The sequence below is a fragment of the Diabrotica virgifera genome, chromosome 2 (genome assembly GCF_917563875.1).
Source record: "Diabrotica virgifera virgifera chromosome 2, PGI_DIABVI_V3a".
NCBI classification, from domain to species: domain Eukaryota; kingdom Metazoa; phylum Arthropoda; class Insecta; order Coleoptera; family Chrysomelidae; genus Diabrotica; species Diabrotica virgifera.
In genome coordinates this window covers 232,989,411-233,014,039 of record NC_065444.1, presented here as the reverse complement: position 1 = coordinate 233,014,039, position 24,629 = coordinate 232,989,411, and positions in this window count along the sequence as shown.

The window sequence follows — 24,629 nt, the reverse complement described above, 5'->3', positions numbered from 1 at the left end:
ATCAAAAACAAAAATGTTAAGAAAGCCTAAGGCTACAGTTGGGTTTTAATTTGAATATTTTATATACGCTAGAATATTCCACAGGGTGTTCAGAACTTTGAGGAAAAAAACACACTATCATTGTTACACCCGGTATAAAATAACACTTAGCTCTTTAGCAATAATATTATTACAGCGATATTGCTGAAGAATTAGGCTATAACATATTAAAAAAATCACTTAATCGGCCAACAGGTTTAGGAAATACGAGACTTCAAAATGACCAGATTTTTAGATGGGCCGATTTCTATGCACGTAAGTTTACTTTTATTTATTTAAAATTATAGTTACCAGTTATATTTGAACAGTTTTGAAAGGTAATTCGTGGTAAGTTTTGATTTGACACATTATATTTGACAAAAATATTTGTGTTTGTATTGTGCATGTTACCATGGAAACGGCGATCATATGTATGGAGAACCCGTGAGAAATATTACTTTATGAGGCGGAGAAACATGACTTTTCTTGACGCGCCCGATATTACGCGCCGAACGAAGTGAGGCGCGTAATAGAGGGCAAGTCAAGAAAAGTCGCTTCTTTGCCGAATAAAGTATACTATTTTTTCTTCAAACGTAGCAATTTTCAACCATAAATAGTACAATTCAGACGCTATTTTTACTCGAAATTAACTGTGACAACTATCAAAGTCGTCTAGATGTTAGAAATTAAAATAATTAAGTCGTCGGTGAGATTTGCGTCTCCCTGGTCACAGTTGTTTGACAGTTGTTTGCAATTATTAAAGACAGGTTATTGTTGTTGCAACCGCAAGCGCAAATTTAGTGCGAAAATGGAAAACCTAAACGAAATTGAGTCCGCGGCTAATGATGCAGTAGCACGTTTGGGGCCCTCTAAGTCCGGAATAAAGTATCGGTTAGCATACAAGCACCTACAAGAGTGGTGCGATACAAGAGGAGTACGGCAAGTTACCGAAGACGTTTTACTGGCATATTTTAATATAATGGAAAATGAAAATAAATGGAAATCTTCTAAAATGTGGTCACGATACTCTGTGATAAAATCCGAGTTAGTTATTAGAAAAAATGTGGATATAAGCAAAATTTTTAAAGTTACGTGCCTTTCTGAAAAAGACAAGCGAAGGATATACTGCAAAGAAGTCTAAAGTTTTCACTAAAGACCAGTTTGATAAATTTTTGTTTGAAGCGCCAGATAAGTTGTATTAAGGATTAAAGGTAAAAAAAAATTATTGCAAAGCATGTAGTATACTCTACTAAATTATCAAAATATTTCAGATTGTTTTGTTAATTGGGGTTACCGGCGCCTGTCGATGCGACGAAATGGTAAAAATGAAGACTGTGGACATTGAGGATAAAGAAAATGTAATAATTATCAAAATCTCAGACAGTAAAACATGACAAATTAGATCTTTTACGATAATTGGTCAAAACTACATTAAACTGTATAAAAAGTATGCATCACTGCGGCCTGAAAATTTCACAGAAAATTTTTTGCTCAATTAGAAATCCAATGAAATCAATTAATTTGTGGTCATCTGATTGAATACAACCAATAAAACCAACATTATACTGAAAACAGATCCCATGGGCTGTTTTCACTCAATCATGTAGCTATGGATACCTACATTTCGTTTCATTTCGATTTTGACATTTCAAATATTCAATATTTCAAAATGTCACGATTTGGTTGTAATAATGATGAGAATATTAATGAAATACTCCAGGGAAATAAGGTTTTTGTCGGGACACTTGAGCAGCCAGGTTGCAAATGGGTTTTTTGGGTACTATATACCTAATACATTATACACACAAAAATGCCCGTCACAGTTCGGACGAGAATTTTAGTTATTAACAAATAAGGGTCAAAAATGGCAGTTTTTTCGTTTAAATCGCTACAGGTAAAAATAGGATGATTAAGTATCTTATTTATAGCATTCTTATTTTAGTAGATGAGCCAATGTTTAAAACGGCAGTTTTTTAATTTTGGTCCGATCGTTTGTTGCTTCGAAAATTGCAAAATAAAACTAAAATTTCGAAAATAAAAAATTTGCAATAACTTTCGCGAAAGTGACCTTACGACTTTTATATTTCACAAAAAGTTGAGTCAAAGAGTCCATATACTGCACAAAAAATTTTAAGACGATTCTTCAATTAGTTTAAATTTTATTCAATTTGTTTATCCCAAAGAGCTTTTTTTTGTAATGATATTGTTCAGAAAATAATAATTATATAGAAATTCTGTGAAAACCACATGAAATAACAATAGTCTTGTTTTCAAATTATTGAAGAAAATCATTAAAAAGTAATTTTTGTCACTACGAAAACATTTTACTAAAGTAGAGTCATTTTTGGCTTGAAAACAAATTGAATAGCTTTGTTAATATTGACTGTAGAGTAAATTTACCTTGGAATTTCAAAAGCTGGTGTTTTTACACAAATTTTCAAAAAAAAAACTTTTCGCCTATGTTAATTACGGTCAACGTTGGCCACTTTTATTATTTAATTCACAGTTACATCAATATACATAAAATTCTCCTGTAACAGTGTTAGTTACCACACTACTCCGAAACGGCTTGCCGATTTTTATGAAAATTTACAAGTATATCCTATGGGACTGAGAATAGGTTTTAATCTATTTTTCATACCGATAAGTTATAAGGGGGGTTGCCCCCCTGACATTTTTTTAAATTTTTTTGGACAAAATTGTCTATCTTAATTTTATATGATGTAGGATTAAAAAATACATACAACCCTTAATTTACACTTTTCCATCACCAACCCCTATTTGTTAATACCCACCTATATATTTACATCTATAAAATTCTCCTGTCACAGTGTTAGTTGTCATACTCCTCCGAGACCGCTTGACCGATTTTTATGAAATTATATATGTATATTCGGTAGGTCTTAGAATCGGTCGTAATCTATTTTTCATATCCCTGAGTGATAAGGGGAACTCCCCCTAACATTTTGAAATGTTAGGTGGGGATTTACATACATAACGTAGTCTACAAGACTACGAGTACATACAATTTAAAAAAATTATGATCAAAATCCATCAACAAACTCTGGAGATATTAATCGCACCATATATTTGGAGAATCAGTTTCATTTTTGGAGTGCACGGATTTTATTATTCATTTCCACCGACCACAAATCGATTTCGTTAGAACGTTATTTTTAAAGCTATATTAACAACTCTGTTGAAGTATAAAGTTTACTCAAACTTTTACACATAAACTATATACTTTCAACTTCAAAATGGCACTAGTTGGGTTGCTTAATTGTTATAAACAACTTAGCTGTCAATTAAATAAAAAAGTGACTAACTTTGACTGTAATTAACCTAGGCAAAAAGTGTTTTTTTGAAAATTTGTATAAAAATACCAGCTTTTCAAATCCCAAAGTAGTTTTAATCTATAGTCAATATTAACAAAGTTATTCAAATTGTTTATGAACTAAAAATGACCCTACTTTAGTAAAATGTTTTCGGAATGATAAAAATGACTTTTTAATGATTTTTTTAAAATACTTTGAAAACATGACTTTTCTTCTTTCATGTGGTTTTCACAGAATTGCTATTACTTTACTATTTTCTGAACAACAATATTGCGAAGAAAAAGCTCATTGGGATAAACAAATTGAATAAAATTTAAACTAATTGACGAATCGTCTTAAAATTTTTGTTCATTATGTGGACTATTTGTCTCAACTTCTTGTGCAATATGAAAGTCTTAAGGTCATTGTCACAAAAGTTATAGCAATTTTTTTATTTTCGAAATTTTTAATTTTATTTTGCAATTTCTGAAGCAACAAATGATTGAACAGAAATTCAAAAACTGCCATTTTAAATCTTGGCTCATCTTCTAAAATAATAATAGTATAAGTAAGATATCTAATTACCCTATTTTTACCCGTAGCGATTTAAACTAAAAAACTGCCATTTTTGACACTTATTTGTTAATAACTAAATTTCTCGTCGGAACTGTGACGGGCATTTTTGTATATATAATGTATTAGGTATATAGTACCCAAAAAACCCATTTGAAACCTGGCTGCTCAAGTGTCCCGAACATGGTATAATTTTGCCTTATTTCCCTGGAGTAAAATTATCGAATCAAATATACCAAAGAATACTGTTTACAGTAAAAAATTTGTATGGAAAGCGTTTATGGACTTTTGCAATGATAGAAAATATGAATTAGATGGAAATCGGACGGTGGAAGAATTGTTAAGTGCACATTTAAATAAATTGTTTCTGCTCTGTACTTTTTTTTCATAACCAGCAAAAAATTTTCTATCCGAATAACCCTCGAACATTGATAAATGCTCAAAAATTTTTTAACAACTTTCTCAAGCTTGTTGCTTACAGGCAACAGACCTCCGCCTACGGCGTCGGTCTGTTTCCAAGCAACAAGCTTTCGAAATCTGTTATAAAATTTTTTCGAACAATTATCAATGTCCTTGGGTTATTACTACTAAAAACCGATTTTTTATCAAGTACCAAAATGGAAAGTGTTACCGAAGCGTCATGGGAATACATTCGATCAGAGCAGTAGCCCAAAAAGTAGCTAGTTATTTAAATTTAAACGATGCAAGAGCATACACGGGTCACTCTTTACGACGAACTTCAGCAACACTTTTAATTGATGGAGGCGGAAATCTAGAATGCCTCAAACGACATGGGGGCTGGAAATCAAGCACGGTTGCCGAAGGATATATAGAGGTTTCAATAAGAAATAAGAACGATAATGCTCAAAAAATTTTAAACCCTCATGATTCGCCAACATCGGGAATGATTGCTGAAAGTTGTGCTCGACCATCAGTATCATCAACAATTACCAATGCGTATCAAGAGTCGGGAACATTTTTGCACGGTTTCAATTTTGAAAATGCCTCATTAACTAATTGTACTTTTAATATTACTATAAATAAAAATGATGTTTAATTGTTGTTAATGACATTTGTATTGTTGCTTTGTGACATGTTTCATATTGTTGCCATGACAACATTTTTCCCTCCGCCGTAAAGAAATGGGGAAAAACAACTGCTGCCGGCGGAGACATCAAACTTTGACAGGATCAAGTTAGATAAGTAATGCCATCATTATTTGACGTTTGAAGAAAAAAATATTTCTCACTGCAATGGCCGACTTTTCCACAACCTGAGAAATTGTTCGTTTTGAATATATGTAAGTAGTGCGAGAAGTTGCACATTTTACAGCATCCATAGAAAAATATCATTGTTATCTAAATATTTCAAGGATGATACAGTAAAATTTTTGAAAGGAAATATTTACAGCAACCAAAGATACAGTGAGATAAAATTGAAAAATCATCTAAATGGGTTTTTGTCATTATTTCATACAATTTGATTTTTGAATATGTTCCACCAATTTTAGATAAAAATAAACTTTATCGCCAACCGTCACTAAAGTATTATTGTACTCATTTGCCCTCATTTGCGGCAGTAAAGTAACACTTTATTGTACTTAAAGAAACTTCTTTCAGTACAAACAAAGTACTTCTTCTACTGGAAGAAACAACTTTAAATTGGAAATTGTAAGTAAGCGTTAAAACCAATATCAAATTGTTGACGATAAAATTTTGTATGCACCGCGTCAGTAAAGACTCTTTATCGAACTCATCTGTTATTTGCCTCGTTCGCTATGCTCGCTCTGCTCATAATATCAGACTTGTTCCATAAAGAGTAACTTTACTGAATTGGTACATAAATAATTATTATATTCGGATTCAGCGACCTCGAAAACATAAGAGTGAGCAAAATTGGTCATTCACCTGAAAATTGATGTCTGTGGTCGGTATAACGTGATTTTAGGGATTGCTGCCGCTCGGCTATAAGCTAGTCTTTAGGTCTTTAATCTAGAAGTCCTTAATGCGAAAGTTTTAGAACAACGAAACATTGTGTTTAATTATTATCACAGGCCTACAGTGTTTTTGGTGCCGAAGTATTTAAAGCTGATTTTGGGTATATTTGGGGTGCTGATTCCGAATATGGCCTTAGTTTTGCTCTATCAGCTCTAGTTTTCAAGATAACGTAGATCATGCCAGCTTTTATGCATTAAAATTCGAATATGCTGATATGAATATACTAAATTAAAATCAAAAACCAAACAATTAAAAAATACGTATATTTTAAGCCATTTCATCATCATCATCATCCTCCAGCCCTTTGCGTCCACTGCTGGACATAGGCCTCCCTCATTTTTGTCCATTGTGCTCCATTTTGAGCACTTTGCATCCAATTTCTTGACATTTTCTTGAGATCGTCAGTCCAACGAGTAGGGGGCCTTCCTCTACTTCTTTTGTCTAATTTCAGCCTCCACTCAAGTAATCTCTTCGTCTACCTCCAATCACTGATTCGGGCGACGTGCCCGGCCCAGTTCCATTTCAGGGTGGCAATTCGGGAAATTACATCGGTAACTCATGTTCTTAGTCTAAGTCTTAATTTCCAACTCGGTCACGAAGCGATACACTCAGCATTGATCTTTCCAGTTTCCTTTGAGCTATTTGCAGCATTTTAGAAGTTGTAGCTATCAATGTCAAAGTTTCGGCACCATAAGTCACCACAGGCAACACACATTGGTCATATGTTTTACGTTTTAAAGAAATTGGTATATCGCTTTTGAAGATGTCTGAGTTTTCCATAGGCTGTCCATGCCCCGTCTTCCTTGGTAGCTGTCCTCAATGGTTTTTATCTCTTGGTGAAGTCTCTCACCTTGCTCATTACTTGTGTCATCTAAGTTTTCAGCAAAACGGTACAGGTGGCTGTGAAGATAGTTGACTTTGATGCTCATATTCCATCCAAGTGATTGGAAGTCATTCAGCAAACGGTTTACCAGCTCAGCATAGTTTTCACTTTTGTGATTTCCCAGAAAATTTTTCATAATATCCACAAATGAAAGCCGAGCTTTTTCCTCTAATTCATTCTTTGACCCCACAAGAGCCGGATCCTCTGTAAGAAGTCTGATCTGTGGTCCATCAAAGATTCCAGCTTTAAGTTTTTCCATACTTATCTGGGGAAGCTTCCTTCCTATGTAGGCGAAGCATGGTCCATGGGCTATGAGCCATTATTAGATGGAGGCTGAATGGGTTTACAAGTGGTAAATGTATCATTTTAAATGTTTAAAAATACTCTCCAAGCTGTTTAATTTCCTTATAAAATAGTAATGTAACGATAATAAAGTATTATTTCTTGCATAAATAAGGCATAATACAGTGAGGACAACAAATATATACTGAGGAATAAGTTTAATTAACAATGTTCATTCCTTTGAATAGCACATTCTTCATTATCTCAAATATTAAAGCTCAAATTTCGGATTTTGCCATATCCATAAAACTAGAGCTGATACAAAAAAACGAAATCCATATTTCGATTTATCTCCCCTAATATAGTAAAAATCAGCTTAAGATTTCACGGCACCAAAACAAATTTTTTTTTCTGTAGGCCTGTGTTATTTATATTTTCCGAGGAAGTCGAACAATATTAGGATAATTAAGGCGTTTTTTTTGGAAATTATTTCGCGACCCTCTTAGCTTTTTGCAGCGATCCTCCAGGGGATCGCGACCCACACTTTACGAACCGGATTACACTATAAGATGTTTCAGTCTAGTTGGACCTCATTGGATAGTTATATAACTTATGGCACACTCGGAAAGGGAAAGGTAGGTCCCTTAAAAGCATGCATAATCATAAAGCTAGGAATACGAAAACCTTACCTTTTAGTATGTCACCGATGAAAATAAAAAATGCTCATCAGTTGAAGTCAACTGAATAACAGAGACACCGTATGATTTAATGTTTAAAGAATATAAATTTTACATCGTACTAAGTCGAGCGAAATAATAGCTATTGGTATAAGAAGGGAGGAAATTGCTACTTTTCCTCCCGAGAATGAAATTTAGTAATCATTAAGGGAGGAAAAGGCACTTTACTCCCATGTTATCCATATGATTTTTCCACCTTTCTCAAATAATAAGTCATTTTTTTATTTTTAAATAATTTATTTATGTAACTACCTAACAAAATTTATTAGAGAACTCAAACTAACAAGTAGGTATAGTAGAACTGTCAACTGTCAATTATAGGTACGTCAAATTATTAATGTAAACATTGTTAAACCAAGATAATAATTTACTGTGTTTTACCATTCTGAAAAATACAAGGTGTTCTACAAATAAACGAAAAAATATATAGATATATAATATAATATAATAAATATAATAAAATATAATAATATAATATAATATAATATAATAAAATATTATATAGGGCGTCTATAAGTTATTTCATCAATGACATACCATGACGTCACTTTTACTTTTACTCCTTAGGGAGGAAAAGTACCACTTTTTTCCCTACAACAGGTCAGGAAAAGTATACTTTCGGTAGAGGTAGGTGGAAAAAGATTTCTCGTGACACTTATCTGGTCAAGCAAACGACAGTTGTTTTGCGTAGTAGGGAACTGCATAAGAAGAACATGATTCACGGAGTTAATTTTTTGTACTTAATTAGTTATTAACAAATTAAGATCACAACATGGTAATTTTCGCTTATTTTGGCCACCAAAAAAATAAATTAAAACATTTAAAGCAAGTTTTCTAATAAGAAACTTAAACCATCAAAATCGTGTATTTTAAATGTCTGACTTCTTATTTGTTGCCAAAAATTAGCAAAATAACTCACAAAGTTTGATTTTTTGTAAATGTTAACTTTTTAGAAAATGAGGTTAGAACCTTCATACTAAATGAAATTTGCGTCCTGTGGTGATTAAATCTCAAAATTTCAAAACGATCGGTCATAAGCATAGTTTTAAAGTTATTCTATCTATCTATCTATCTACTCAGCCCTAAACATCCATCCTTGGATATAGGCCTCCTCTTCCTTCTTCCATGCCTCTCTATCTTGGGCAATTTGCATCCATTTTGACCCAGTGTGTTTCTTCAGGTAATCTGACCATCGCATTTGTGGCCTTCCCCTTTTTCGTCTGTGGTTCCACAGTTATTCTATTTATCCTAAATTAAATTTGTTTGCTAATTATATTAGTTCTCTTTTTAATAAAATTGTTATAATAAAGCTACTTTCAATTAAAAAAAGGAGCAACTTCGTCGCAAATTGTTCTAGTACCATTTTTTTTAATTTGTGAAAAAATGCAAGCTTTATAAAAGGAAAAAATGTTTTGTTGAGAGCAATGGTAAAAAAATCATTGAAAGTTTATAAGGAAAAAATCGAAATGTTTTGCAAAATAATTAATTTTACAATATTCCAAACTGTTACTCCTACTTTTTTTATAATATTAATAGAATAAAACTTATTTTATAAGCTATCCGTAGAACTACTGTAACTTGATTATTTTGTGGCTTATATTTTTGCAAAAACATTAAAAGCGTCTGCGCAAATATTTTACACCTAACCTTAATTTTTCTTTCTGTACACGGCAAACTACCTGTAATAAAATTCTCACTGGTATGAAGATCAGTTGACAATGCCATTGTCATCATTAGCTTAAGGATGGCTTTTCAATGTTCTTGGATAACCGTTACTTATTTAATTGCTTAAATTATTAATTCAGTTAATTAATATGATTGCTTTTCACTAACTATATATTCAGTGATTACAATAACTTATATACTATAGAATAAAAACTAATACTAGCGAAACGAGAAAAAGTTATTTTTTGAGTAATATATTGTTACTATGGAACGCTTAGATAAATTTTGAGAACATTTTTAACAACAAAATACTTGGATCACAGACTATTTTCTGCTGTATTCTCTGCTTGGATCTTTCATAGATAATAAACAATAAATAACTTTTTATTACTATAGTCAATATTATTTAATAAACAACTCAAAATATTCCTGACGCCGTGTCAAATATTTAGTAGCCTTGTTTGTCAATGTCTTGTCACCACATTCTGTTCGATTGAGTGCCATGTATGACAACGATAGCGAATCTTCGATTTGAAAAATATCACCACGGACATCGAATCCTGAGAAAACATCTTCTTCTTCTTCTTCTTCTTATTCTTCTTCTTCTTCTTATTCTTCTTCTTCTTCTTCTTCTTCTTCTTCTTCTTCTTATAATAGGCCTCTTGGCCTGTTCCTTACCGATTTTGAGCTTGTATTCGTAGCTGTGATGTTGACTGCCCGCTATCTCGCCACCTTTTAAAGGGCCTTCCTATTGGTCTCTTGCCTGTTGTCTTAGAATCCCTGGCTATACGGGCTATTATCTCGCTGTCCACTCTCGTCACATGCTAATTAAACTCTCGTCGTCTCTGTCTTCCCCACCATACTATATCTTGTATGTTACAGAGATCTCTTATTCTGTCGTTCGGTATTCTGTCTCTCAGTGTTTTCCCAGTTATTGACCTCAGCGTTCTCATTTCTGATGTTCTCAGTATCCTCTTGGTTTCTGCTGTGTCACATCTTGTTTCTACCGCGTACGTCATGATCGGTCTTACACATGATTTGTATATGCGTACTTTCCCTTCCAGCCTCATATCTTTGTTTCTCCAGATGACATCCTGACACGTAATTGGCTTTATTTGCTTGCTTTCGGACACTCTCTTTAACATCTCCATAACTACATATTTCGATTCCCAGATATTGAAATCTCGAGATTTGTTCAATTAGTTCGTTGTTAATTACTAATTTGCATCTTATGGGTTCCCTTGACACTACCAGGGATTTTGTCTTGGCTGTTGATATTTTCATATTTTAGTTCTTCGCCACTGTATTGAAAGTTTGTGCCATTCGCTATAGGTTATCCTCGTTATCGGAGATTAAGATTGCGTCGTCAGCATAACAGAGGATTTTTATTTGTTTTTCCGCCATCTTATATCCTTTTCCAATACCTTTAATGTTTTCTATGATTTCGTCCATGACCAAATTATAAAGCAATGGGCTCAAGTTATCCCCTTGTTTGATTCCCGAGTTGATTTCTACTTCCGATGTTAGTCCATTCTCGATTTTTATTCTGCTTTTGTTCTTCGTATTAATGTCTTTAATTATCCTTTTCATCTTGTTGGGCTGATTTTTCTCTTTTAGCAATCTTAGCACATCCTCCAATCTTACACAATCGAAGGCCTTAGTCAGGTCTATAAAGCACATAAATGCAGGTTAATTATATTCCAGTGCTTTCTCAGCAATTTGTTTGGCTATGAATATGGCGTCTATTGTGGACAAATTTTTCCGAAAACTTTGTTGTTCCTCACTAAATGTGTATTCTGCATTTATTTTATTGGCAAGTATTTTTGTTAAGAGTTTAAGAGTTGTGCTCAGCAAGGTGATGGTACGGTAGTTGCTAGGGTCTTTGCTGTTTCCTCTCTTGTGTATAGATATTGTTATACTTGTCCTCCACTGGTCTGGTACACGCTGGCTACATATTATTTCTTGAAAGAGGATCTCTATGTTTTCGATTAAGGTTTCTCCTCCGTATTTCAGGAGTTCATTTGATATCCCATCGGGTCCTGGTGCTTTTCTGTTTTTTAATTTACGTATGTTATTCCTTATTTCTTCTTTTGTGATTTCTAGTTCTGTGTCTATGTTGGATTCGTCTTGATTTCCTGTTTCTTCCTCTTCTTCAGGTACTATAATATCTTTCTTATATAGTTCTTCTATATAGGCGGTCCATTGTTCTGCTTCTATTTTATTTAAACTTCTATATTCGTTAATGGTTTTTTCCAATTTTTAGTATTTTCCAAACTTTTCTTTGCGCCCCATACAAATCGTGTTCCCTTTCTTTGTATATATTCTATCTTAGAATTTATGTAATTTCTTGTGTCTCCGTATTGTTGGTAATTGTTTGGTGTTTTTTTAGTGCAGTATTGTAGGTATGCTTTCCTCTTCTCATACGCTAGATCTCTTATTGGATTATTGAACCAGGGCTTTGACCAGGTTAATTTTTCTGACCCTATGCTTTCCTTTGCGGCTTGTAATATATTCTATTCTATTTTTGCCCATGTATGATTTACTCCTTCATCTGTTATTACTGGGTTTATCTCAAATATTTTTTCTAAACGTCTTTTATACAGCCATTTTGTGTTTTGGTTCTCTAGAGACTCAATGTTTAGTTTTTCGAAGTACTTAGGTGGTTTATTCTTGTTTTGTGGTATTTTGAGCCAAAATTTTTCAAGCACCATTTTATGGTCTGATTCCTGAGAAAACTAATAAATATTTTTGGGAAATTTTAACAAACGATGAAGGTTTACATTGTTCCTGAGGGTAAAAATTCCCTTAAAATAAACAAAAAGTTTCTTTTAAATGAGATATTTGAAATTACAACTCCCACTAATTTTTTTTTCTTTTCCACACCTATAACTTATTAAAATAAACATTATAAATGTTTTCAGGGACTTTCTTCCCTTGGTAATAACGTAGTCTTTCATTCTAAATTTAAATTTTTTAAAATTGAATGAATTTTCGAATAAACATTCGAAAAAAATGAATGCATTTAAATAGCATTGGACCCGATTTTGCGCTAATCCCCACCATAATACCCATTTTACAAAGCCAAAAAAATGATCCTTTATAAACGAACATAATATTAAAAAATCCATCTAAGCTCAATTTTCAAAATAGCTTTAATATATTTCTTTTTCACTGATCGATGTTTTGCAATATATCCGGCTTGTAACAAGATTATCTCACCAACCTTTCAGTATGTCAATGATCCACTGGTCAGTTCGATAGAAAGCTCTCTCGTTCATCGCAATATAATTGAGGCGTTAAATTCAATTAACTTTTAATTATTAGCCATCAAAGTGAAGTGTGACGGTTTTTGTACTTCCTACCAGTGACGCTCGCCAACGACAGCTCCAGATTGTCACTCACTGTGAATTGCAGCGTTGCCGGCACAACGGCATCCTATTGTTGTATATATATTTGTTGAACTCTCTATTCCGCAAAGCTTTCGTAAACTTTTAATGAAGTTGTATTTTAATATTTGGAACTTTTGTAATCTCGTATAAAATATAGTATAATATAGTATGATCATATATAGGGTGTAACAAAAATACAGGTCATAAATTGTACCACATATTCTGGGACCAAAAATAGTTCGATTGACCCTAACTTACCTTAGTACAGGGATGGCCAACCCGCGGCACGCGTGCCACTCTGTGGCACGATTGAGTCCTATCAGTGGCACGCGTAGCGTTTCTGATTAAAAAACTTTCAAAAAAATTAAAACTTGAAAAACAAAAAAAAATTAGAAGAAACTTGGTAGGTTTACGGAAGTTACGATAGATGCGGCATCACTGCATCCTCTGGCGAGCGATATTGCTGCGATTGCTGCACGTGATCCTAGCTGTCGTAATGTGCAATAGGACTGCGTTACCTTTGCTTAGTTTATTTTAAACTGCCCCGTTGTATGTGCACATTTTGTCATCGCGCATTGTTTCTTTAAAATTTTAAAAGTAAGCCTTCGACTTCAAAACGAAAATACGAAGATGATATTGCAATTCGCGATTTTCAACCACTTGGGAAGAACAATTTTTATTTACTAATCGTAATACTTCAAAGCCTGTTTGTTTGATATGTGGATTGTCTGTAGCAGTTCCGAAAAAATTTAACCTGGAACGACATTATAAACAACTGCATAAGGACTTCAGCAACAAATATCCTATTGGTTCACATTTGCGAGCCGACTTTATTGAAAAAAAAAGAAAACCCTAGCCAGCCAACAGTCACTGTTTCAGAAGAGAAGTGATGAAATGGAAACTATGGTTAAAACATCATATGAACTTTCTCTGCTGTTAGCCCGGAAGAAAAAAGCCTACTCTGATGGAGAGGAGATAATTAGAAATAGTCTGGCAATATTTGCTAAAAATGTGGGAGATGTAAAGATCAAAAATATGGTCGATAATATTGCATTATCCCGAAATACAGTCATGCGCCGTATAGATGATATGGGCCAGGATGTTGTTTCCCAAATTATAAGTGGATTACAATCCTGCAAATTCTTTTCTTTAGCGTTGGATGAAAGTTGTGACAACACAGAAAATGCGCAGTTAAGCATTTTTGTCCGTTATACCAATGATAATTTTGAAAATGCCGAAGAGCTTTTGGATTTGCGCCAACTAGTCACAACAACAGGAGAGGACATTTTTCAACAGCTTAAAAACGTAATCGAAGTCAACAAAGTTGAATGGTCAAAATTAGATAGTGTTTGTACAGATGGAGCTCCTTGCATGGTTGGTAGACTAAAGGGGTTTGTTACATTACTGGAAAACTATTTGGGAAGAAAAGTTTTTAAGTACCATTGTATTATTCACCAGGAAGCTCTTTGTGCCAAGGACCTAAACATGTCATCTGTTGTTGACCCTGTAACACGCTGCATTAACAAAATACGAGCTCGAGCATTGAATCGACGACAATTTCGAGAACTGTTCGCGGAAGAAACGGAGCAAGATGGAGAGTTACTTCTCCATTGCAGTGTGCGCTGGCTCTCCAAAGGAAATGCACTCGAAAGGTTTTGGAACTTGAAGGAGTGCGTCTTAAAATATTTGCAAGAAAACAATGAACTACCCAGTAAGTGCTCGTTACTTAATGATAAAGATTGGCTTTGGGATTTAGCTTTTCTCACTGATATTATGAGACATTTAAATCTATTAAATTTAAGATTACAGGGAAAAAATTGTATTTTTCCTACTCTAGTTGGTCATATATCTTCTTTTGTGAATAAACTTATGCTTTTTTGTAACGATTTTGGAGAACAGAGATTGACACATTTCATATTAATGCAGGAATTAGCCAACAAGGTCAGTAGAACTCCAAATTATGACAGATTTAAAAACCTTATATCTATTTTGCTAGGTTCATTCAATACCCGGTTTGAAGATTTTCAAAAAGACAAAATGAATGTTGACCTTTTCATAAATCCTTTTTCTATTTCTCTGCAAGATATCAATTGTTACTCAGCTGAAATACAGATCGAAATTATTGATTTACAGAACCACACTATACTAAAAACCAAATATAGGGAAATTATTTCAACTGTTACTGATCCCAATTATATTGAATTTTGGAAATTTGTACCAGCAAACAATTTCCCTAATTTACACGAGTTAGCTCTGAGATATTGTTGTAGATTTGGTTCAACGTACGTTTGTGAGCAAATGTTCTCTATTATGAACATAATAAAATCAAAATATCGGTCACGATTAACTGACATGCATTTAAAAAATCTAATTCTGTTGGCTAGTTCCGAAATTAATCCCAATATAGATGAATTAATTAAAAAAATACAAGTTCAAATACCACATTAAATAAGTAACCGTTTAATAATTTGAATTTTAGATAATAAGAAAATATTTAAGTTTTTTTGTTTAACGTTTTTATTTTATTTTTAGTAACAATAAAATAAGTTTGTTGTTATGTTTTACTTATTACGTTATTTTTTAAACCTCCACTATCTTGACTAAACGGAAAAATGTGGAATTTACATAAGAAATACATATTGTACCGTATATTATTAATATATAGTATCCATATTAGTATGTCGAAAAATTTTAGTGGCACGCCAAATTTTTTTTGTTCTCATATTGGCACTCGACTTAAAAAGGTTGGCCTGCCTTAGTACAAATGTGCACATAAAAAAAGTTACAGCTCTTTGAAGTTACAAAATGAAAATCGATTTTTTCCAATATATCGAAAACTATTCGAGATTCTTTATTGAAAATGGACATGTGGTATTCTTATGGCAGGAAAATATTTAAAAATATTATAGTGAAATTTGTACACCCCATAAAAATTTTATGGGGGTTTTGTTCCGTCAAACCCCCCAAATTTTGCGTACGTTCCAATTAAATTAATATTGTGATACCATTAGTTAAACACAATGTTTTTAAAACTTTTTTGCCTCTTTGTACCTTTTCGTTTTTATCGAGATATTTTGAATATTTGTCAAATTCACCATATTTTTGTATATATATATATATATATATATATATATATATATATATATATATATATATATATATATATACAAACAACTAGTTTATTAGGGTTGCAGTCAGAAGGTTGGCCAGGATGTTAAAGAAACACTCTTTTGACTTTTTGTCTAGCTTTCGGAATGGTTTTATTCCTTTTTCAAGACTCTGTAATATAGATAAAAAGAAATATGTAAATTTTTATAAAATATCACAATTCGTCAGTTCAACTTACTAGTCGTTGAGATTATTTAAAAGCTTTATGACCCTCAACAATACTAACACAAACATAGAATACAGAAAATAATGGACAAAATACATTCTAAAATTTGGTAAGGATGGTAAATTTTTATATTTATTCTATGACATCTTTTGATGGTGTGTTTTAACTCTGATACATAGAGAACAGAAAGAAAAAACAGTCAGATTAAAATGTAATTAGGTGTTTTTAATATTGTATTTATTTTCAAAAAACCAATAGGCCCATACTGGGTAATTTTTATTTTTAAATCTGTCTTAATGGTATGCAACCTGTTATGCACACAGATGTATTGTGTAGTGCATATGTATAAGAAATATTTATTTTATTTTTGATGTTTTTCCAGTAAGTAACAATAAATATTGCTCAGTTTATCTATGTCAGACTTTTTATTTATGCAAGACTTACTGGATTTTATCAAACACATTTCCAAGAAAACACGTTTTGAATGGTTTGTTTCTTTGGCCATTGGCCAAACAAACCATTCAAAACGTGTTTTCTTGGAAATGTGTTTGATAAAATCCAGTAAGTCTTGCATAAATAAAAAGTCTGACATAGATAAACTGAGCAATATTTATTGTTACTTACTGGAAAAACATCAAAAATAAAATAAATATTTCTTATACATATGCACTACACAATACATCTGTGTGCATAACAGGTTGCATACCATTAAGACAGATTTAAAAATAAAAATTACCCAGTATGGGCCTATTGGTTTTTTGAAAATAAATACAATATTAAAAACACCTAATTACATTTTAATCTGACTGTTTTTTCTTTCTGTTCTCTATGTATCAGAGTTAAAACACACCATCAAAAGATGTCATAGAATAAATATAAAAATTTACCATCCTTACCAAATTTTAGAATGTATTTTGTCCATTATTTTCTGTATTCTATGTTTGTGTTAGTATTGTTGAGGGTCATAAAGCTTTTAAATAATCTCAACGACTAGTAAGTTGAACTGACGAATTGTGATATTTTATAAAAATTTACATATTTCTTTTTATCTATATTACAGAGTCTTGAAAAAGGAATAAAACCATTCCGAAAGCTAGACAAAAAGTCAAAAGAGTGTTTCTTTAACATCCTGGCCAACCTTCTGACTGCAACCCTAATAAACTAGTTGTTTGTTTATATCGACAGTCACTAATATCCAGTATTTCTTATATATATATATATATATAAACGCACGTAAATTCCAATAGTGTCACTAAACAAAATATTCGAATTTTAGATTTTACCGCCATTTATTAGCAACGAGCACTACAACCTAGTAAAATTCAGTAAAGTAATTTACTAACGCGACTCGAGAAAAGGCATCAATTTCACTATGACCTTTAGAGCAAGTTGCCAGAGGTGTAAGTACTAAACTGTCATTCAAACGATAAGTACGCTTTAGTTGTGGATAATATTCGAACGTTAAGTGGAACAACGTCACCATTGAGTGGAACAACGTCACCATTAAGTGCACTTTTCCGTTAAAAGTGTAGGTAAGTTAGTGGTGAATGAATGAATACAATAACGACACTTTAGATTTAATGTCACTTTTCCATACACTTTTTTGTTTAAGGTCATTATAGCCTACAAACGTTACATACAAATGTTTAATAACTAACTTGATACAGAGCGATCTTTTTCGTTTAATGTCACTTTTCCATTGTTATTATAATGAAAGTTAATAAGAATCTTAATAAGACAAGGTATTTCCGGTATAAAGTCGTTGTACATACTAATAATTTTTCCAACTAAAATTTTTGAATTAAAAAAATACGGTGCTACTACAGTTTGCGGTCTACCGTCGCGTCTCTGCTATAGCTTGCGGTCTACCGAGAGATGCTATGTATAAGCTGTAATATAGCTGTAATATAAAGGTAGTTTGCTCTCGAGCGAAATTCATATTTTTTGACATACCTCGTATACTGTTGACAAAATTTGATATCTGATGATTGCGTCTTAGGTTTTAGACTATGCAGAGCACTTTATAAAGCATGACTTTTTTTCGTAAAATTAATATTAAAAAAGTTTCCCATATGGTTCCAAGTTACGCAGACACCCTGTATAACAATGCCGACAAAAGAGTCTTTACAAAGTGAATAAAACGCGTAAATTACAAGAATTATTATTTTAATTTTACAAATTAATACGTACTTTTTATTTATTTAAATTTATGTATCTGGGCTACAATGACCATTGCCACAAACAATATTGGATATACAATAATTAATTAAAATGATAACTTATAACTAATTATTATTACAGTTAATTACTAATCCTTAAATAATAGAATAAAATTGTGACAAAAATATTGGATCCTACAATCATTATTATAGAGACTAACTAATTATTACAATAATTATTATTATAGAGACTAACTAATTATTACAATAATTATTACAATTAATCACTGAGTTTCAAATAACAGATAGAGATTATAAAGACAAAAGATCATATTCTGTTAAATAACTTAATGCCTTTCAAGGAACTAATAGGTACTTAATTATAATAATTTAATTTTTCAAATGAATTTCCTATTTTAAGTTTAGAAAAAGCCAATTTTGTTTAGTATTCACAACTAAAATACTAAATTACTATTATGACAAGGTATTAACTTGTAAAATTCTTCTTACTTGTAGGTTTAGTTCTCTTTGTAAAGATTGTTCTTGTCGATGTATACGTGTTATATCAGCATGTCAGTCTATTACCATAATCTATTTTCAGAAGGGTTTGAACACAATGATGAAAGGCACTTTGTAGGAGAAATAATGTTTATTGCTAAGTACCAATAAATATTACAATTTACAATTAATTTTATGCAAATTTAATTTCTTTACTAATATTCAAATAACACCGTAATCCTCTCCCAGGGTATGCGAAACCTTTCAGGTAAATCACACCCTCGAGGTAGACCGCATACTATAGTAGCACGAAAAATACATTTATGACTTAATTATACAACTAATAGAATGTGGTTTCTTTTATATCGAGTATGTCGAGAAGCCGTAAAATACTAGGACTTCTACTGTAATTTTACTTTAATTTCGATTTTTTGTTTCTGTTACCAGACAATACAGGTTTTGTTTAATTAATGAAAATTTACATCTACATTTTATTTTTGTTTATGTGAAGAATTTAGCTGTATTTACTACAAAAGTTTGCTACCCCTTTATTAACAAATAACGAGTTAAACAAAAGTCCCTATAGTATTAATAGGAAAAACGACACTATAGTAATAAAACCAAAAATTACATAATAATGAAATCACCTTCATGTTTTTGTACACAGCATAAAATCATAAATTCTTATAATAATTAATATGTGTTAAAACAACAAGAATGCTTTAGTTATTTTTCAAATATTGTTATTTTTCTAACAACCTACATCTAATTTAGCTTCTCCTGTAAAATACACGTTTTTGTTTAATGACAGTATAGAAATTAGCGTGCGAAAAATAAAACGACTAGGGCTTCCAATCCCGCAGCCTGAGTTCAATCTCGGTATTTGCGGGACTACGAATTTTCAATCCCGCGGGATCTCGGTATTTGCGGGATCCCGCATATTGAAAATAGTCATATTTTCATATAGTCATATATTCAAACAGTAACAAATACTGAAAAAACAAAAAATCTATCTTCTTCAAAAAATACACCAACAAAATTTTAAAAGTCAACCAAAAAAATCCATTTTCAACTGAAAATTAATATAGTTTACTAATTTAGTTGCTATATTACTTAGTTATAAGTTACTATTATTTAGCTAAAGCTTTAAATTGAAAATGTTTGCAAAGGAAGCACAACAAATTGGATGGTATGAATAAAAACAGGAGTATAAACTCCGAGTACGTTCTCATGAGTATGAGCATAAAGTATAAGTTTATAATACATTTCATATGAATAAAAATATGTTGATGTGATGAGTTTCTACTCACCGTACATAAGAGTAGATACTACCGCGTGGAGTATGTACTCCAAAATTTGGAGTATAAACTACATTCTCATTTTTATTCATACCTACGAGCCAATATCTAAATCTAAACTGTCATCTGCCAAACTCCTGCGTATTTAGACACAATATAGCCAGCAGCAGAAAATGCCCTTTCGGCTTCCGGTGTTCCTTTTCAGGCTTTATATGTAAACTTAAGATATTTTCCCATTGACTCCCCAGATTCATAGACTGTCATTTATATTTTAATAATGGACTCAAGTGTATTAGCTCGAGATGGCGATGGGCAAATAAGTAAATATATTACATGCTGACTATATAGTAAACTCTAACTCCTGTTGCAATGTAATATCAAGATTGGAACCCGATGATGGAACCTCTACATTGTTTCTCACGGTTTCTTACTTGATCAGCCTCTTCGTCATCATTGCACTCAGATGAATTTAAAAGGATGAAGTTCATTCCCGTTACAAAATCATTAATTTCTTTCCGAAGTAAACTTTTCGGTGGGAGGAAAAGTTTCATCGTCACACGACCACGACGCTTGGTAACTACAAGGCTTTTGGAGATAAATTAGTAGTGCAGTCACATTTCTACGTCGTTGTAAAATACGGCGTAAAGACAGTTTTTTGATAATTTTGAGCGTAGCTACACCAGTAATGTACGCTTTTTTCAGTCACGCAAATCCCGCGGATCCCGCGCCTGTAATCCCGCATCACGCGGGATTGGAAAAGGACGCGGGATCCCGCAATACCGAGATCTCGGTATTGCGGGATTGGAAGCCCTAAAAACGACGATATATTTTCTGTCGAAGTGTTATACACAGAACATAAATCTGTATAATAAATAAAATAGTTATTTTTCTACAACCACTATTCAAAGTGCACTTTTCTGCACGGTTTTATGTTAGCAAACTTGATATTTTCTCACAGTATAAGATATTTGACGTTAGTGTGCAGAAAAGTGACGTTTCTGTGCCGCAAAGTGACGTTTCTGTGCCGCAAAGTTCTTTTCTGCACAGTTGACTACCTCATTCTGAGTAACGTTATATGCTGTTTACATCCGTAGACTACCGCATTCTGAGTAACGTTATATTCTGTTTACATCCGTGGTTAAACTTTAGACAAATATATAACCTATAAGACAATTATTATATTTAACTATAGCATAGAAACTAAATTATGGATGTTACAACTGTTTTATTTTACAATTTTATTCTTATTAAACATTTTATAATTATCAAATAACCAATAAGGATTTAGCAACCTGTGCAAGAGACGTCGAATGAAGTAGGTTTTGTGTAAATCCGTGACTGCGGATACAAATATAATGTGTAATAATTGTTTAAATTTAAACAAATTAAGGCAGTGCATTAATTTTTTAACTGATTTCTGTGCAATTTATTTAGGTATAAGGAATTTAAATTGATTAGTAGGTATTAATTAAATACAGTTTAAAATTTATCACATAGGTACCTATTATAATTAATCGTCGTTTGGAAATTGTAATTTTTATTTTTAGGAAAAACTGTGCTTGTAGAAAAAGTATAGTGTGAAACACGTGCAGAAAGGTAATTTCGCACTCGTTTGAATTGCGGCACTCGCTTGCGCTCGTACCGCAACTTTTCAAACTCGTGAGAAATTAGTACCTTTCTGCACTTGTTGCACAATATACTATTTCCTAACAAGTGCAGAAAGTCATTCTTTTCCGCACGCGACTGCAGTTTGCCGAACGACGCGAAGCGGGAGTTCGGCAAGCAGTCGACTGCGGAAAAGAATGACTTTCTGCACTTGTTAGGAAATAGTATATTGTGCAACAAGTGCAGAAAGGTACTAATTTCTCACGAGTTTGAAAAGTTGCGGTACGAGCGCAAGCGAGTGCCGCAATTCAAACGAGTGCGAAATTACCTTTCTGCACTTGTTGCACAATATACTATTTCCTAACAAGTGCAGAAAGTCATTCTTTTCCGCACGCGACTGCAGTTTGCCGAACGACGCGAAGCGGGAGTTCGGCAAGCAGTCGACTGCGGAAAAGAGACTTTCCGCAAGAGTTAGGAACAATATTTTTTCTAAGAGTCTTTAAAAAATTACCAATAGTCCTGTCGCCAGGGGGGCTACAACGGCCTCCTGTATTCAGATGGACCTACCCAAGTTTTTTTTATGTATTTTGACCTGTAGAACACGAATATTTTGGGTAACAGTTGATCTGCATGTCGATAAGATTGTTATAAACCAAGAAGTTGAGGAATCACATAACAGCGATTTCTCGCAAAACAGAACATTTTTTTGTATTTTTTGGGCCATTCTAACCAAAAAATGTTCCTACAAATTTTTTCGTTTGATGCATAGTTTTCGAGATAAACGCGGTTGAACTTTCAAAAAATCGAAAAATTTCAATTTTGGAACCCGAATAACTTTTGATTAAACAATAAAATGGCAATTCTGCTAACCGCATTTGAAAGTTCAAGTCAAATTATATCGGTTTTAATTATTTGTATTGCTAAAAATTTATTATTTTATTGTTAAAAAAAGCTATAAACACCTAGTGCTTGAGTGATGTTTTCAATGATTTCTCATTTAAAATCGAACGAGTAGGTAGAAGAGGTAAAAGTGTAAGCGGGGCTATTTCTACGCAGCATGCATTAAAACGCATGTATTAGGCACGGGAAACACTATGTGTTTATAGCTTTTTTTAACAATCAAAAAATAAATTTTTAGCAATGCAAATATTCAAAACAGATATAATTTGACTCAAACTTTTAAAGGCGGTGAGCAGAATTGCTATTTTATTTTTTATTCAAAGGTTATTCGGGTTCAAAAATTGCAATTTTTCGATTTTTTGAAAGTTCAACCGCGTTTATCTCGAAAACTATGCATCATACGAAAAAACTTGTATTAATATTTTTTGGTTAGAATGACCCAAAAAATACAAAAAAATGTTTTGTGTTGCGAGAAATCGCTGTTATGTAATTCCTCAACTTCTTTGTTTATAACAATCTTATCCACATCCAGATCAACTGTTACCCAAAAAATTCCTGTTCTACGGGCCAAAATACATAAAAAAAAACTTGGGTAAGTCCATCTGAATTAAGAAGGCCGTTGTAACCCCCCTGGCGACAGGACTACAAAGCTTAATCAATTAATTTAATTAATATGAAAATACATACACAACTTAATTCTTTGACAAGGTCGTCAAAACCAAACTTTCAATATAATTAGTTAGCATGACGACGATCTTGGTTTCCATGACGATGATTCAAAACGACTGTTATTGTCTACCGATTTGACTTTCGAATATTATGTCAAAATAATTTTATTTCATCGAATTGTCGCGTTAATTTCATTAAAACAGGAACACAATACGATATATTTGAAATAAATTAGTAAATAATATCTAAATATTAGTTTATTGCATGTATTATAATTACTTTGAGACCATATTAACATATCTAAATTAACACGCATGCGGAAAAGTAAAAACAGCGTGCGGAAAAGTAACACGCGTGCGGAAAAGTGAAACTTTCTAAACTAAAGTGCGTGCGCGAAAGTAGAAAATTTTGCACGCTCGTAGAAAAATTAAAATTCTTAACCACAATGTGTGCTCTTGTTCAAGTTTCTTGCGGTAGTACGCTTTGTAAATATTAATACCAAATATCCGAAAACAAATTTCCGAGTGAATTCCATAGAATCCCTTATATTAGCGCCTCGAGACTAACTTTGCCAAAAGTTTAAGCAAGTGTGAAATTAGAAAAGTCGGAGTGTGCCCAAGTTGTCTACTACAGTTGGAATCGATGCTTACTAATCGAACTTCTTTTTAGACGAATACCCATTTTCACTTCGATTTCATTTAAATGGACCCAAAGGATATTTTCAACGACCACAAATATACTGAGAGTGAGTCGAATTTAAACACACTTAACTTAGTTTAGCTTTCAGTACATGGCACTAGGTTATAAAGTTCCTTAAATAAATTGGTGATTCTGTGTTACTACATTTGGTACATTTTTTGGGTTTATTGCATAAGGATGTATATGACTATTAAGGGGATGGGTACGTATTTTCGACTGCAATGCTATTCAAACGGGGATTCATTTTTTTCGAATCCTAAGAAAACTAATAAGTATTTTTGAAAAATTTAAACGCAGAATGAAAGATTACGTTATTAGCGAGGGCAGAAAGCCCCTGAAAACTTCTATAATGTTTATTTTAATAAGTTACAGGGGTGAAAAACTAAGAGAAAATTTAGTGTGATTTTTAATTTCAAATATCTCATCAAAAATAAACTTTTTATTTAATCTTTCGGCTTTCGGTAAAATTTAGTCTTTCATTCTGCGTTTAAATTGTTCAAAAATATTTATTGTTATTTTCATGATTCCAAAAAAATTAACACAATGTCCGTGGTAATATTTTCCAAATCTATCTTTGTCTTACAACGCACTCAGTCGAATAGAATATTG